Raw genomic sequence first — 15,663 nt, 5'->3', positions numbered from 1 at the left:
TCCCACTGAGTTAAGTGATCTGGGCTTCCACTCGGGGTTTCCAGTTTTTAAAAACTCCCTGGGTGATTAGTGTGCAGCCAAGTTTGGGTACTATTGGTTTAATCCATCATATTTACAGGTTTGGGGGGGGAGCGGGCACTGGGGGGTTGGGGTGGAGGTGGGAAGTGGGCAGTGGGGGGTGTCACAGATGTTGAATTGGATAAAAACTTTTGTCCCTCATTCCAGGCACTTGCATTTAGACGTAAAACCTGGCGTAGTATTTCCGGGGGTTTACAGATCCCAGGAAGTGAACCAGGGAATGCCTGTGTGCCGTGTGGTCCCCAAGTGAGAAAAGTCCAGCTGCAGGAGTGTCCACCTCCAATCGGGGTGACAGGAGCTCTCTTGTCCTGTCCAGAATGGTGCTGGCCCTTTGTCTCAGTCTTTGTGTGCTGTAATAACAAAGTACCCAAGACTGGGTAATTTGTAAAAAACAAAACAACAACAAAAAACCAGGAATTTATTTCTCACAGCTTCTGAAGTCCAGGAAATCCAAGCTCAAGGTGAAGTCTCCTCAGGTGGCAGAGAGCAGAAGCACACAAGAACAAAACTCCCTCCCTCAAGCTCTTTTACAAGAACACTCAGACATTGACAAGAGCTGAACCCTCCAGCCTACTCACCTCCTGAAGGCTACACCTCTAATACGGATTGAATTTTCGCGTGAGTTTTGAGGGAGAGCCATTCAAAGCCTAGCACCCTTCAACTTCAGAGAAGCTCCGGCCCTTCTGTCACCAAGCCGATTCCCCCTAGGCAGAGCGCCAAGAAGCAGCCCAGGCGATCCCAAGGCTCACAGGTGCTCTCATCAGGCTGCGCGGTGGCCGGTCAGTGCACCAGGACAGGGCCGCCGCCCACGCGCGCTTGGTTCAGGGAGCCCAGGCTGCCCCCACTGGCGGCTACAAAAGCGCGCCGATTCTTCCTGTCCATCCAGTCGCCCCACATGTCAGCGGTTGGTCGCCTCGCGGTGCAGCTCTGGGCACGCGAGCTCCTCCCGCAGCCAGTCGCAGCACAAGCACCACCCGCAGCGACAGAGGTAAGAGCCCCCACGCCGCAGAGGTCGCGCGGAGCAGGTAAGCGCAGCCTCCTGGCTGGGGAGCCACGGAGGAGAAAGGGCGGCTGGGTCCCACAGTCCCTCCAAAAGGACAGGCTATGCCCTTTCAGTACCCCCTCATCCCCGGCTCTATTTCTAATCTAGAAATAAACAAGAAAGTCCTCAGTCTTTGAAAAGAAAATGATTCCCAAATACAAAAAAAAAAAAAAAGTTAAAAAGTGAAATATCACATGTTTGTTTGGCTTAAAATAATTATACATGCTTGTAATGAGGGAAATCCAAAATTCACAAGCCTCTTGATTTAAAATAATTTAAATATCTTTGGCTTGGGATTATGTGCTTACTACCCTTCAGAAACAATGTGCCAACAAAACATACCACAGCTGATGGGAAAGTGGTTTACTTCCCATTAGGTTGCAAATGTCTTAGAAACACACTCCTGGACCACAGCTTCAAGAAAGGCAAGCAGTCACCTCATCTGCTGGTTTCCAAGCTGCCCTACCAGGAGCAGGTCAGGGACCCCACAGGGCTCCTCAGTAACCCCTCAAAATCCTCTCCCATCAATGGCCCCACCAGAGCATCTCTACTTTTGAATGCTTGTCTAACGCAGGTTCCAGGTAAGATTTCCTTTCACAAGTGACTTCCATGGCTAAGGAGAAATTTAACACTCTAAAACTAGTCCAAGCCCTTCTCTGCAGCGGTTTTTATAAGCAGCAGAGCCATCTTGTAGATTTCTAAGCTTGCTGGAAAATAAAACACTGCTATAAATGCATAGAGCCTTCTCCCTTGTGAAAAGGAAACTCCTGCCAGAGTTAAAAGCAACAGCAAGAATAGCATTGCGCAAAGTAAGGATGGCTAACACCAGTCTTCCTCCTGGGGATTTACATTAGGATTGTAACATATTAGATATAAATCCACGTGTGGGCTCCAGGGTGGATCTGGAGGTCCAAGCACCAGGGAGCTGGGGTCAAAACCAACTGCTGCTAAAAGCCAAGGGAATTACAACTAAGGAACAAGATACTTTAAAATATGACTTGTGGCTGGGCGCAGTGGTTCACACCTGTAATCCCAACATTTTGGGAGGCCAAGGTAGGCAGATCACCTGAGGTCAGGAGCTCGAGACCAGCCTGGCCAACATGGTGAAACCCCCTCTCTACTAAAAATACAAAAATTAGCCAGACATGGTGGCACATGCCTGTAATCCTAGCTACTAGGGAGGCTGAGGCAGGAGAATCGCTTGAACCCAGGAGGCGGGGGTTGCAGTGAGCCAAGATCACACCACTGCACTCCAGCCTGGGGGACAGAGCAAGACTCTGTCTCAAAAAAAAAAAAAAAAAAGGCTTGTAAGTAAATAATGATACAAAGAAGATACATGAGCAGTATCAAAAGGCAGGTTTATTTTTCTTCCCTTTATCCATAATTTAGGGATTCTTAAAATAGCTTAAGCAAAATATATCCAAGTTGTTAATCACCACATACATGATGCTGGGTGGTTAATTTAATTGGTGAAATGGTTTCGTTGCTCCGTAGAGTAGCAGTATCTATATGGACCAACAAAATCATTTCACCAATTAACAAAAGCCAGTGTGGCCCATTGTTCTCTGTGGCAAGTCTCCTTTAAGAAGCGACATGCACCTGTACTCCTAGCTGCTTGGGAGGCTTGAGGACTCCTTGAGCCCAGGAGTTCCAGGGTACAGTGAGTATAATTTGCCACTGTGCTGCAACCTGGAGGGCAAAAACCCTGTCTCTACTAAAAGAAAAAAAAAGAAGAAGAAGGAGAAGAAGAAGAAGAAGAAGAGAAGGAAGTTTTTCCTTGGTTCTTTGAAAGCTCTTTCTCAGTAGCATTCCTCCCCCACTACAAGAGTAAATGATTCTATGTGAAAGACAAGAAAATAACTTCTCCAGTAGGATGAGGTGGTCTCATACCAACCAAAGCAACCAAGGTTTGCATACCAACATTGCCAGATGGGTGAGAATTGCATTCATTCCTAACCTCTTGAGGCTTCAGCATCCCAAGACTAGATGGTAGAAAATCTCAGTAGCTCTCCAGGCAAAGCTGGCCAGGGGCGAGTGTTCAGAACGTTTGCCCACCATGTCTGAAAAACATCCAGAGAGATCATAATGCTTTGACTTCTGATATAACCTTTTGGGGCGTTTATGTACTTTTACATGCTTCAAGGAATAAAAAGTCTAAATAGAATTCTAAGTGCAAAACCTCTCTCTGTACTACTGAGGATTCTCAGACAGAAGAATACATTTGTTAACCATGGTAATAACATATATAATCAAAGTTTTGCATTGTTTTGAGCTTGGTTATAACAATGTGCTACATCCATACACACACACACAGAAGGAAGTGGTTGAAAACCAAGACAAGGAACCCTGTGGTTTTCTGCATCAAGACCAGGATCCACCCGCTCCAGCCCTGCATGGGCTCTGCTTTCTCCCGTCCCCTCTTTGCCTGCTGAGCATCTCTGGCGCCACCCAGTGGTCCCCATGATCCATGCTTCAGTGCCCCAGAGGGCCCAGAAGGCTTAATGTTACCACCCGGGTCTCAAGTACCAGAGTGACATGACCGCTCCCTTACTGAGCCTGACCAACCGCCTGGATCTTGACCTGCATGGCCTCCTTTCATTCTCACCACAGCCCAGATCATGGAGGGGGGGGTTGTACCCGTTTCACAGATGGGAACAGAGAGGCTTCAAGTTAGGTTGAGACTTTGCTTACACTCCCAAAGCTAGCCAGCACTGGGAATGGGCTTCCAACCCTTCCTCTGACTCAGCTGCACACACCATCCTTACTAAGAGGATGGCAACCCCTTGCTTACTGTGCATTTGCATTAACTCTCTGAACCAAAGCTTATAAATAACCAAGCAACACATTCTGTACTGTGCATTTGTTATTCCCAAAAGACACAGCTTGATTCCAAATAAAATGACTAAATTTATTTCCTGCTCACCTTCCAGCACATCTTGGACTTCAAGAGAGATGATGTCATTCAAGTACTTACATAAATTCTGTGTTGTGGCAAGGCTCTGATCCTTTTCTTGTCACTTCTTCAGCATCCTAAACTTGCACATGATAACATCTATTGTCCTCCATCGGATATCATCAGTATTGCTAATCTACAGTGCCACATTGGCAGTAGTGATTTTATTTTTTTTCTTTTTGAGATGGAGTCTCGCTCTGTCGCCCAGGCTGGAGTGCAGTGGCGCGATCTTGGCTACTGCAAGCTCTGCCTCCCGGGTTCATGCCATTCTCCTACCTCAGCCTCCCAAGTAGCTGGGACTACAGGCACCTGCCAGCATGCCTGGCTAAGTTTCTGTATTTTTAATAGAGACGGGGTTTCACTGTGTTAGCCAGGGTCATCTCAATCTCCTGACCTCGTGATCCGCCCACCTTGGCTTCCCAAAGTGCTGGGATTATAGGCGTGAGCCACTATGCCTGACCTGGCAGTAGTGATTTTTATCCACTTTTTCTCCAGGTTCCCAGAAAGAATATTCAACTTAGTATCTATTTGGGTGGGAGGGCGGGGTGTTAGTCTTTGCTTCATCTAAAAGTAAATGAGGAATTCAGTATCTCCTCTGACCACTTCAATCACTTATAGACATGTATAATGAAAATATATTCTTCTTACTTAAAAAAGATTACCTGAGATCAGGAGTTTGAGACCAACCTGACCAACATGGTGAAACTCCATCTCTACTAAAAATACAAAAATTAGCTGGGCCTGATGGTGCATGCCTGTAATCCCAGCTACTTGGGAGGCTGAGGCAGAAGAATCACTTGAACCTGGGAGGCAGAGGTTGCAGTGAGCCAAGATTGCATTGTTGAACTCCAGCCTAGATGACAAGAGTGAGACTCTGTCTCAAAAATAATAATAATAATAAAAAATAAAAATAAAAAAGTACACCATGATTGGTTAGTTTAACCACATTTATTTACTTATTTTTTTTTAGATGAGGTCTCGCTCTGGAGTGCAGTGCCATGATCATGGCTCACTGTAACCTCTGCCTCCCAGGTTCAAGCGATTCTCCTGCCTCAGCCTCCTGAGTAGCTATGATTACAGGCATGCACCACCACGCCCAGCTAATATTTGCATTTTTAGTAGAGACGGTGTTCGACCATGTTGGGCAGGCTGGTCTCGAACTCCTGACCTCAGGTGATCCACCCGCCTTGGCCTCCCAAAGTGCTGGGATTACAGGCGTGAGCCACAGCACCTAGCCTAACCACTTTTAAAATATATTTAAGTGCCCCCAATATCACTGCTTTCTAAACTATTTCAAAAACTGAAGGGTAATATTTGTATAATAATAAATTGTTAGAGTGTAATATTCACAGTGATAATTCAGGTAATGAGTATTTTACAAGGTAGAACTAATTAGGTTGGAATAAAACAAAATCAGGCACCAACAATAACTCATGTGTCTCAAATAGTGCCCTTGCCCACCGTCTTTATCGAAATATTAGCTCTACACACTGATACCACCTTAGGAGTCACTAAACAGAACAGCAAGCACTCTGAATTTTAGTCTCTGTTATGCCATTTCCTGGCATTTGGAGGAAAAGCACATTCCACAGAAAAGTCATGGGATGGGACTATCTGTTTCGTATCTGATTTTAACATGTGTTATCTCTTAGGTACAGGGTCATACACTTGGATGGTGTGATATTGTGAAATATGTATTTGGTCTTCCTCATCTTTTCCCGACACGTATGTCCTTCAATCCTTGGAATCTTCTGTGCTAATGTGGTGACTGGAGGCTGAGGGCCTCTAGATAGCCTCAGGGTGGGAGCTCCTTGTGGGAAAAATCAAGGTCTGATTAGAGGGTTAAGATTTTCAGCCCCAGCCCCCAACCTCCAGGGAGGGAAGGGGGGCTGAAAATTGAGTTGATCATTAATGGCTAATGATATAATCAATCATGCCTACAAATGGAAGCTTCCATAGAAATTCAAAAGGAGGCTGGGTGCGGTGGCTCACGCCAGTAATCCCAGCACTTTGGGAGGCCAGGGTGGGCGGATCACGAGATCAAGAGATCCAGACCATCCTGGCCAACATGGTAAAACTCTGTCTCTACTAAAAATATAAAAGTTAGCTGGGATTGGTGGCGCAGCCTGTAGTCCCAGCTACTTGGGAGGCTGAGGCAGGAGAATCAGTTGAATCCGGGAAGTGGAGGTTGCAGTGAGCTGAGATCGCACCACTGCACTCCAGCCTGGTACCGACAGAGCAAGACTCTGTCAAAAAAAAAGAAAAAAAAAATTCAAAAGGACTGGGTTTGGAGACCTGGGTTGGTGAACACATGTACATGCTGGGAGGGTGGTGTACCCCAGCTCCATGGGGACAATTTCCTAGGATCGGGACCCTTGCCAACTTCACCCCATGGATCTCTTCATCTGTATCCTCTATCATATTCTTTATTTTTTAGGCTAGGCAGGTGAAGCTTTATTATATTCTTTATTAATAAACTGGTAAATGTGTTTCCCTGAGTTCTTGTGAACTGCTCCAGCAAATTAATTGAACCTAGGGAGGGGCATGTGGTAACCTTAATTTGTAGCTGGTGGCTCAGAAGTTCTAGAGGCTCAGATCTGCAACTGGTATCTGAAGTTGGGGTCAGTTTTGGGAGACTAGTCCTGAACCTGTGAGATCGAACACTGTCTTTAGGTAGGGAGTGTCAAAATTGAGTTGACTTAGAGGACATCCAGCTAGTGTCCACTGGAGAACCTGCTGGAAAATGGATTGTTTGGTGTCTGGGGTAAACCTTCCCCACATTTGGTCACAGAAGTATTCTGTGTTGATTGAGTGAGAGCAGAAAAAAAAAGCAGAAGAAAAAAAAACACTTTGGTTTGGGCTTTTCCACTCTGTCTCCTGTATTGCACAAAAGGGCACATACACCAATAAAATATCTGCCAATAAAAGCCATTGACCCCATGTAAATACTAGCCCTATCATTGAGCTAGTTTTTTCCTTGGCTGGTTGTGTTACAGGGTAGCACAGCTCCCTGGTTGCAGAGTTTTAGTTAAGGATCCTTGAATTATTTCAAATACTGGAGGGGAGCAAGAGGTGAAAGAAACTCTTCTCGCCCTTTCATCTGTAGCAACTATTTATTAAAGTGCATTTAACATGTGTGCTTGGACTCTTCCCCCCTTTACAGGTTTCCTCTCTGACCACTTTTATACTGAAGAACGGGCTCCAAGGGATGGCCCCTGCCACCTAGTGGCTTCCTGATGTATGGCAGACTGCTCCTGGCTTTTAAATTTCCACGCTATGAAAGATGTCCAGGGAGCCTATGAAAAGTCCAAGATATGGCCGGGCACAGTGGCTCAGGCCTGTAATCCCAGCACTTTGGAAGACCGAGGCGGGTGGATCACCTGAGGTCAGGAGTTCAAGACCAGCCTGGCCAACATGGCAAAACCCCGTCTCTACTAAAAAATACAAAAAAAAAAAAATTAACTGGGTGTGGTGGCAGGTAGCTACTCGGGAGCCTGAGGCAGGAGAATCGCTTGAACCTGGGAGGCAGATGTTGCAGTGAGCTGAGATTGCGCCATTGCATTCCAGCCTGGCGACAGAGCAAGACTCCCTACAAAGAAAAAGAAAGAAAGAAAAGAGAAAAGAAAAGCCCAAGACCTCAGGGCCATCCCCAAACCTACTGTTATCAGATTTTGAATCTATCTTTTTTTCTCTTAAGGGACAGGTACTCACTCTGTTGCCCGGGCTGGAGTGCAGTGGCATGGTCACGGCTCACTGCAGCCTTGAACTCCTGGGCTGAAGTTCCCGCGTGGCTGGGACCACAAGTGTGTGCCACTATGCCTGGCTAATTAATTAGTATTTATTTATTTTTGTATAGACAGAGGTCTCCCTGTGTTGCCCACGCTGGTCTTGAACTCCTGGGCTCAAACAATCCTCCTGCCTCAGCTTTCCAAAGTGCTGGGATTACAAGCGTAAGCCACTGCACGTGGCTGAGTTTGGGATTTTAACTTGCTTTCCAATATATCTTCTCAGTGAAATGTTTCCCAAACTGAAGTCATTTGCCTTCCATTGTCATGATTTTTCCCGTACTCATATGCCAGGTGAAATGTGATTTCCTCAATATTTCTTCAAATTCATAACTAATAAAAATGGAACATTGGTATCATTTGCCATATGAAAAGGAAGTCAAAAAAGAAACATTTAAAAATGTATTTTCAGGAATTCCACCTAAAACAATTTTCTATATCATTCTGTACTTTGGCAAACAGTACTTCAGGAGTTCCTTCTGGACACTTCTCTGTGATTGAACACCACATTCTCTGTTTGAAATTTAGCTCCTTTTCTAACAGGTTTCTATGTTTCATGCAGAACTTCCATGGTTCCTTTTGGTGAAGACACCTTAATAGTGATGCATGGCCTCAATTAGCCATTGGTGTAGGCCTGAAAAAAGAGTGGAGAGCAGAAACATCTTACAGTGCTGATAATTATTAAAGAAGATTCTAAGGCCGGGCGCAGTGTCTTACGCCTGTAATCCCAGCACTTTGGGAGGCTGAAGCAGGTGGATCGTGAGGTTAAGAGATCGAGACTATCCTGGCCAACGTGGTGAAACCCCATCTCTACTAAAAATACAATAATTAGCTGGATGTGGTAGCGGGCGCCTGTAGTCTCAGCTACTCGGGAGGCTGAGGCAGGAGAATCACTTGAACCCAGAAGGGGGAGGTTGCAGTGAACCGAGATCACGCCACTGCACTACAGCCTGGCAACAGAGTGAGACTCCATCTCAAAAATAAAAATAAAAATAAAAATAACACAATGTCCCAACTAGGACTTTTTATGGATCAGAAATTTTAGCTCGAATAAATAGGCCTGGTTTTTTTTTGGGCGGGGGAGGGTGTTGTTTGTTTTGTTTTTGAGATAGAGTTTTGCTCTTGTTGCCCAGGCTGGAGTGCAGTGGTACCATCTTGGCTCACTGCAACTTCCACCCCCCCGGGTTCAAGCGATTCTCCTGCCTTAGCCTCCCAAGTAGCTGGGATTACAGGCATGCGCCACCATGCCCAGCTAATTTTGTATTTTTATTAGAGATGGGATTTCTCCATGTTGGCCAGGCTGGTTTCGAACTCCTGACCTCAGGTGATCCACCTCAGCCTCACAAAGTGCTGGAATTACAAGCCTGTTTTAAAGTGGCTAATTGAAGAGTAAAATATCGAGAGCAAAAATCAGTCACATCCATAGGAAAGGCTGAATTCCAAAAAAACTGAGAATCAAAAACCATTTCCTTTTGAAAGATAAAGACACGATGGGAAATAATGATCTGTAATGATCATAATTCTGTGTCTTAGAAAACAGTCATCAATGGATGACTGGTGCAGAGCACTCCTTCTGCATCATTATCAGTACTTACCAGATCATCTGTCCACATATAACCTGATGAATACCACAGAAACAAGTTAAAAAATGATTCAAAAGTTATTCAGATAACTAGATGTATGGAATACCTAACAGACCCCTGATATCATTACATTTATGCAGCAAAATAAAAATTCTGGAGGACGGAGGCTGGGCACGGTGGCTCATATCTGTAATCCCAGAACTTAGGAGGCTGAGGTGGGTGGATCACTTGAGGCCAGGAGTTCGAGACCTGCCTGGCCAACATGGTGAAATCCCATCTCTACTACAAATACAAAAATTAGCTGGGAGTTGGGGCGCGAGCCAGTAATCCCAGCTGCTTGAGAAGCTGAGGCATAAGAATCGCTTGAACCTGAGAGGCGGAGGTTGCAGTCAACTAAGATTGTGCCACTGTACTCCAGCCTGGGTGACAGAGTAAGACTCTGTCTCAAAACAAAAACAAAAACAAAAAAAAAGGGGCTGGGCATGGTGGCTCACGCCTGTAATCCCCCGGCACTTTGGGAGGCCGAGGTGGGTGGATCACTTGAGGCCAGGAGTTCGAGACCTGCCTGGCCAACATGGTGAAACCCCATCTCTACTAAAAATACAAAAATTAGCCGGGCGTGTTGGCACATGCCTGTAGTCCCAACTACTCAGGAGGTTAAGGCAGGAGAATTGCTTGAACCCGGGAGACAGAAGTTGCAGTGAGTCAAGATCACACCACTGCACTCCAGCCTGGGTGACAGAGCAAGACTACATCTCCAAAAAACAAAAAAACAAACAAACAAATCTGGAGGACAGAAGAAAGAGAAGAGTGGGTTAAAACTCCTTTGATGTCCAGCTGCTTAGCCCCTTGTGATGCTTTTCAGAATGATATGATAACCACCACTGGGCTGTGTGTGTTACTTACTGGGAAAGACGTGAAATATGATCCAAAATGTAAAGGATGCAGAAATCAAATCAATCAAGCTTCTGTACTGCTAAAACAGACAAACCAAACCGGTTCCACTCCTGGCTGAGCACACTGACTATTTGAAGTGTTCCCACACTAGCTGTGCACCCCACTGACCTCCAGGGATTCGGGCTGTGGGTGCCTGTGGAACCAGAGCTGGCACCTCTGCTCCAGCAGCTGGGGCTTTTGTTTTGCTTAGTCAAATCTTTAAATGTTAGAGTGATGGAACAATTATGTTCTTTACTCCTCTGTCCCCAGCTCTACCCACCCCACCCCACAAATCAGAGTTTATTTATTTATTTAAAAATTTTTTTAGAGATGGGGGTCTCTCTATGTTGCCCAGGCTGGCCTTGAACCCCTGGGCTCAAGTGATCCTCCCGCCTCAGCCTCCCAAAGTTCTGAGATTACAGGTGTAAGTGACCATGCCCAGCCAAAATCGGAGTTCTTATTCAAGATACAACTTACATTATCTCAGTTTTCTGTCCATATAATTTCCTCAGAATCCATTTCAACCAAAAGTAATTTAAATTCCACTGGTTTCTCTGGATACACTTCAGTATAACTATTTTATGTTGTTAGTTTTTGAGACATGGTCTCACTCTGTTGCCCAGGCTGGAGTGCAGTGGTGCAATCATAGCTCACTGCAGCTTTAAACTCCTGGGCCCAAGAGATCCTCCTGCCTCAGCCTTCCAAGTAGCTGGCTACAGGTACACACCACCACACCAGGCTAATTTTTATTTTTTGTAGAGATGGAGGTCTTGCTAGGGGGCCCAGGCTATTCCTGAATCTTGGTGTGAAGCCATCCTGCTGCCTCTGTCTCCCAATGTGCTAGGATTACAGGTGTGAGCCACTGCACCTGGCAAACTTCATAATTTTAAAAGGGAATCATTAATATCAGTTTCCTTTAAGAAAACTGTTTAAATTAAAAAGTTGTATTAATTCATAATATACAATATCAAGATATAAAATGATGACAATTAGAAGGGTTAGATTGCTTGAGTGGTAACTGAAACTTCGACCTTGGGAATCCTCATCTGGAATCACACATCTTCTTTTCTTTTGCTACCAGCCCCGCCTTCCAGACCCTGTTTTACTACTTCATTGAGGCTTCTAGCCCCTCACCTCCATTTTTCCGAAGTCTTATTTTTCTGCCCTCTCATAGTTTCACAGCGCTTCATGTTTCAAACTGGGACATGAGCTTACTTACCATCGACAACCATTGCCTAAGCGCTTTCTAATCTCCTCACCATCTTTGCCTAAATCATTCTCCAATCTGGAATTGACTCAGCATTTACAGAACTAAGCTAGTGGTTTAACGGCCTCTCCTAATTAAATAACATATTTCCCTAACAAACCCTCTTATTGAGAGGTGACAACATGCTAGCAGCCCTCACACTTAGTGCCTGCTCGGCCTCGGCATCCACTCTGGCGGTGCTTGAGGAGCCCTGCAGCCCGCCAGGGCACTGTAGGAGCCTCTCTCTGAGCTGGGCAAGGCCCAGAGGGAGGTGTGGGCAAGAACCGGGGCTGTGCGGGGCGCTTGCAGGCCAGCATGAGTTCCAGGTGGGCGCAGGCTTGGCAGGCCCTGCACTCGGAGTGGCTGGCAGCCGCTGCTGGCCCTGGGCAGTGAGGGGCTTAGCACCCAGCCCAGCAGCTGCAGAGGGTGCACTGCGTCGCCCAGCAGTCTGGCCTGCCAGCTCTGTGCTTGAATTCTTGCTGGGCCTCAGCTGCCTCCCAGCAGGGCAGGGCTCCCAACCTGCAGCCCACCATGCCTGAGCCTCCCTGAGGATTGCTGCCCCCTGCGCTGGCACCCAGTCTGATCGACTGCCCAGGGGCTGAAGAGTGCGGGTGCATGGTGTGGGACTGGCAGGCAGCTCCACTTGCAGCCCCAGTGCGGGATCCACTAGGTGAAGCCAGCTAGGCTCCAGAGTCTAGTAGGGAGTTGGAGAACCTTTATGTCTAGCTAAGGGATTGTAAATACACCAATCAGCACCCTGTGTCTAGCTCAAGGTTTGTAAATACACCAATCAGTACTCTGTATCTAACTAACCTAGTGGGGACTTGGAGAACTTTTCTGTCTAGCGCTCTGCCTCTAGCTCAGGATTGTAAAGGCACCAGTCAGCACTCTGTCAAAATGGGCCAATTAGCTCTCTGTAAAATAGACCAATCAGCTCTCTGCAAAATGGACCAATCAGCAGGATGTGGGTGGGGTCAGATAAGGGAATAAAAGCAGGCTGTCCCAGCCAGGTGACGGCAACCCGGTTGGGTCACCTTCCATGTTGTGCAAGGTTTGTTCTTTCTCTTTTCACAATACATTTTGCTGCTGCTCATTCTTTGGGTCCATGCTACCTTTATGAGCTGTAACAATTATCGCAAAAGTCTGTAGCTTCACTCCTGAAGCCAACGAGACCACGAACCCACCGGGAGGAATGAACAACTCCAGATGTGCCGCCTTTAAGAGCTGTAACTTTCACCGCTAAGGCCTGCAGCTTCACTCCTGAAGTCAGCGAGACCACGAACCCACCAGAAGTAAAAAAACTGCAGATACATCTGAACATCTGAAGGAACAATCTACGGACACACCATCTTTAAGAAGTGTAACACTCACCGCGAGGGTCTGCAGTTTCATTCTTCAAGTCAGCGAGACCAAGAACCCACCAATTCTGGACACATTATCACTATGGGGTGGTGGTTGTTGTTAGAGATGGAGTTTTGCTATGTTGCTCAGGTTGGTCTCAAACTTTTGGGCTCAAATGATCTGCTGACCTTGGCCTCCCAAAGCACGAGATTACAGGTATAAGCCACCGCACCCGGCCTTATCACTATGTGATGGACAAAGAACCTCTGAGAAGCTACTCTACTTGCTCAAGTAGTCATCTAAGAAAGGGTGAAACTAAAATCTGAGCCCAACCCTCTGCTCTAAAGTGTGATCTCTGACTCTCACTTCACAGATCGGGCTTTCCCTACTGGCCGTATTCGCATGGTTTCACCGACTTACATTATCCTCCTAGTTTACTTACCTGGCCTTATTCATCATACTTTACACACTTGACCTTTACATCTGGCCTTCAGACTTAGCTTTCCACTTCTGTTTGTATCTGCTGGTCCTTACCCAACTAGTGGCCTTAACCTTCTGGTTTTACCGATCTGGCCATAGCTTCCTGACCTTGTCCCCCTGGTCTTACCTACCTGTTTTTACTCACCAGGCCTTAACCTCCTTGCCTTACCAGCCTATTTCTATTAACCACCTGGTGTTACTCACCTGGTCTTACTTAACCTCATGGTCTTACCCACTGTGCTTACCCACCTGGTATTATCCACCTGGTTTTGATCTCTTGGTCTTAGTGATTTGGCCTTACCTGGCATTAGCTTTTGGCCAACCATGTTGCCTTAACCTAGAGTTCCTACTTAGCCTTATCTGCCCCTCAGTCATACTCACCCAGTCTTACTCTCCTAACCTTGCCCACTTTGCTTTAACCACCTCATCTTAACCTGGTGCTCTATCCATCTAGCTTCACCCACCAGGTCTCACTCACCTGGTCTTACTACCTGCCCTTAACCTTGTGGCCTTTCCCTCCAGCTTTTTCCACTGCCCTTATCCAACAGGCCGCATCCACCTTTGGTCAGTGTCTGGCTTACAGGTCCCCAGAACTGTTACCTTTGCACCAGAGCCCACTCTCACCTAATCTCCGTGTGCTGGTGCTACGTTAATTGTGGTGGTTAGGAGGCACCTTCCATGTGAGGCCAAGTGTTCTGGCTCCGGTTGTCCTTGAAGTTGCATCTCAGGCTCCTGGGCATGGCAGAGCCTGCATTCCTGTGACTCGACTGAGACCAGTGTGATGGAGACTTCCCAGCAGCCTCCTGGACCTGGTCTCTCCAAGGTCAGATCTTGAGACTTTTGGGCACCCATGCAGGTGCCTGACCTGGTGTGCAAACTTGCCGTTGGTCTGCATAGCCGGTGGACACATGGTCAACATGAAACGACCTTAACCTGCTTCCCATCAGGTCTGGTGGGAGGGATGGGGCAGTGCCTGGAGCACAGAGAGGCTCAGTAAAGGGCAGTTAAATGGGTTTCGCTGTGGTGGATCCCTCATGGGGGTCTTTCTAGCCCAAACTGGGTGTGATCCTGCGATAGTCAAGAGCTCACAGGCAGCTCTTGTTTTTCTCATGTTTTATAGGAACATGGAGTTTTCAGGAAGTCCAGAAAACTGCTCAGTGGCCTTCTCAGGCTCAGTCTTGGCCACCTGACTTGTTGCCAGTTCCTTTCACCGCTGGTGACCCCTAAAATTTATCTGGGGTCTCATCATGGGGTCAGAATTTGTTACTTTAGTTTCTTTTATGAAAGAGTGTGTTTGGGTGTATTGGAATTGTTTGTTTTATACTCTGTGAAGTCAATAAACCCATTCTTGTCTCCAATCCCACTGCCTGAGCTAAGGAGCCTTCCACAGTTGACTTGGAGTGTTCAAGTGCACTGCACTCAAGTACACTCCTGGGTTGTAGCTGCCACCTGGTGTTCCCAGAGCTTGCGCCTCTGAGGCTTCCTCTTGGGTTGTGGATCCGTGGAAGAGCCCTGCCCCTGGGATCTGACATTTCCCTTAGAATAGGGAGATAATGGAAGGTCTTGACTGGCATTTCTGGAGATGCCAGATAAGGCTGACAGTTGCTCTAAGATTCCTTCTTAGGATGCTTGCCTATGTGCTCATATTCTATATTATAAACCTATGGTACTTTTCATTTAACATTCTATTTTTGAAAATTTTCCTCTGTTATGAAAACTTTCTTGATGTTTAATGGATTCTCCACCATTTTCTGGGAGACTGTGGCATTTTGGTAACTGGAAGTAACCACAGTTTCAGCACTGCTCCGAAGACTTAGGCGTTCTTCTGGTTGTTGGTGGAGTTTGCATGTCAGTCATGTATCCGCTTCTGATATTTTATGGAAATGTTTGACAAGGATGATTTTGCTAACTTTTGCCTTGCAGTTCTTCTAGATATTGTACTTATGATTGTTACTCTTTTCTGCAAGTTGGTCTAATTTAAGGCAATGGAGAAGTTAAGTCTTTATAGATAAAAATCTTAGTTCTAGAAAAGGTGAGGGAGGCTGTTTTGGAAATACATCTATTCATAAACATATTGTTTGATGTATTTATGAATTTGATGATATTGAAGCCTCTCAGTACTCTGTTACCCTTATGGGTAATCTTAGAGCTTATAACATTTAGGAGACACCTGCAGATGCACAACAATAACTTTGTTTATTGTGGTTTCTAAGTTATTT

The 15,663-nt window shown here is 46.2% G+C and overlaps 1 long non-coding RNA gene across 1 annotated transcript; it reads right to left on the bottom strand.

The window, feature by feature from the left end:
- Positions 1-8,240: 8,240 nt before the first annotated feature.
- Positions 8,241-14,349, bottom strand: LOC105523978. Its single transcript, XR_001003682.1, has 2 exons — positions 14,069-14,349; positions 8,241-8,492 (listed from the first exon to the last, which is right to left on the bottom strand). It is a non-coding gene; the product is annotated as an uncharacterized LOC105523978 (long non-coding RNA).
- Between the last annotated feature and the right edge of the window lie 1,314 nt (positions 14,350-15,663).

This window comes from Colobus angolensis, unplaced genomic scaffold (genome assembly GCF_000951035.1).
Source record: "Colobus angolensis palliatus isolate OR3802 unplaced genomic scaffold, Cang.pa_1.0 Scaffold48, whole genome shotgun sequence".
NCBI lineage: Eukaryota > Metazoa > Chordata > Mammalia > Primates > Cercopithecidae > Colobus > Colobus angolensis.
This window is presented reverse-complemented; position numbering and strand designations above follow the sequence as displayed.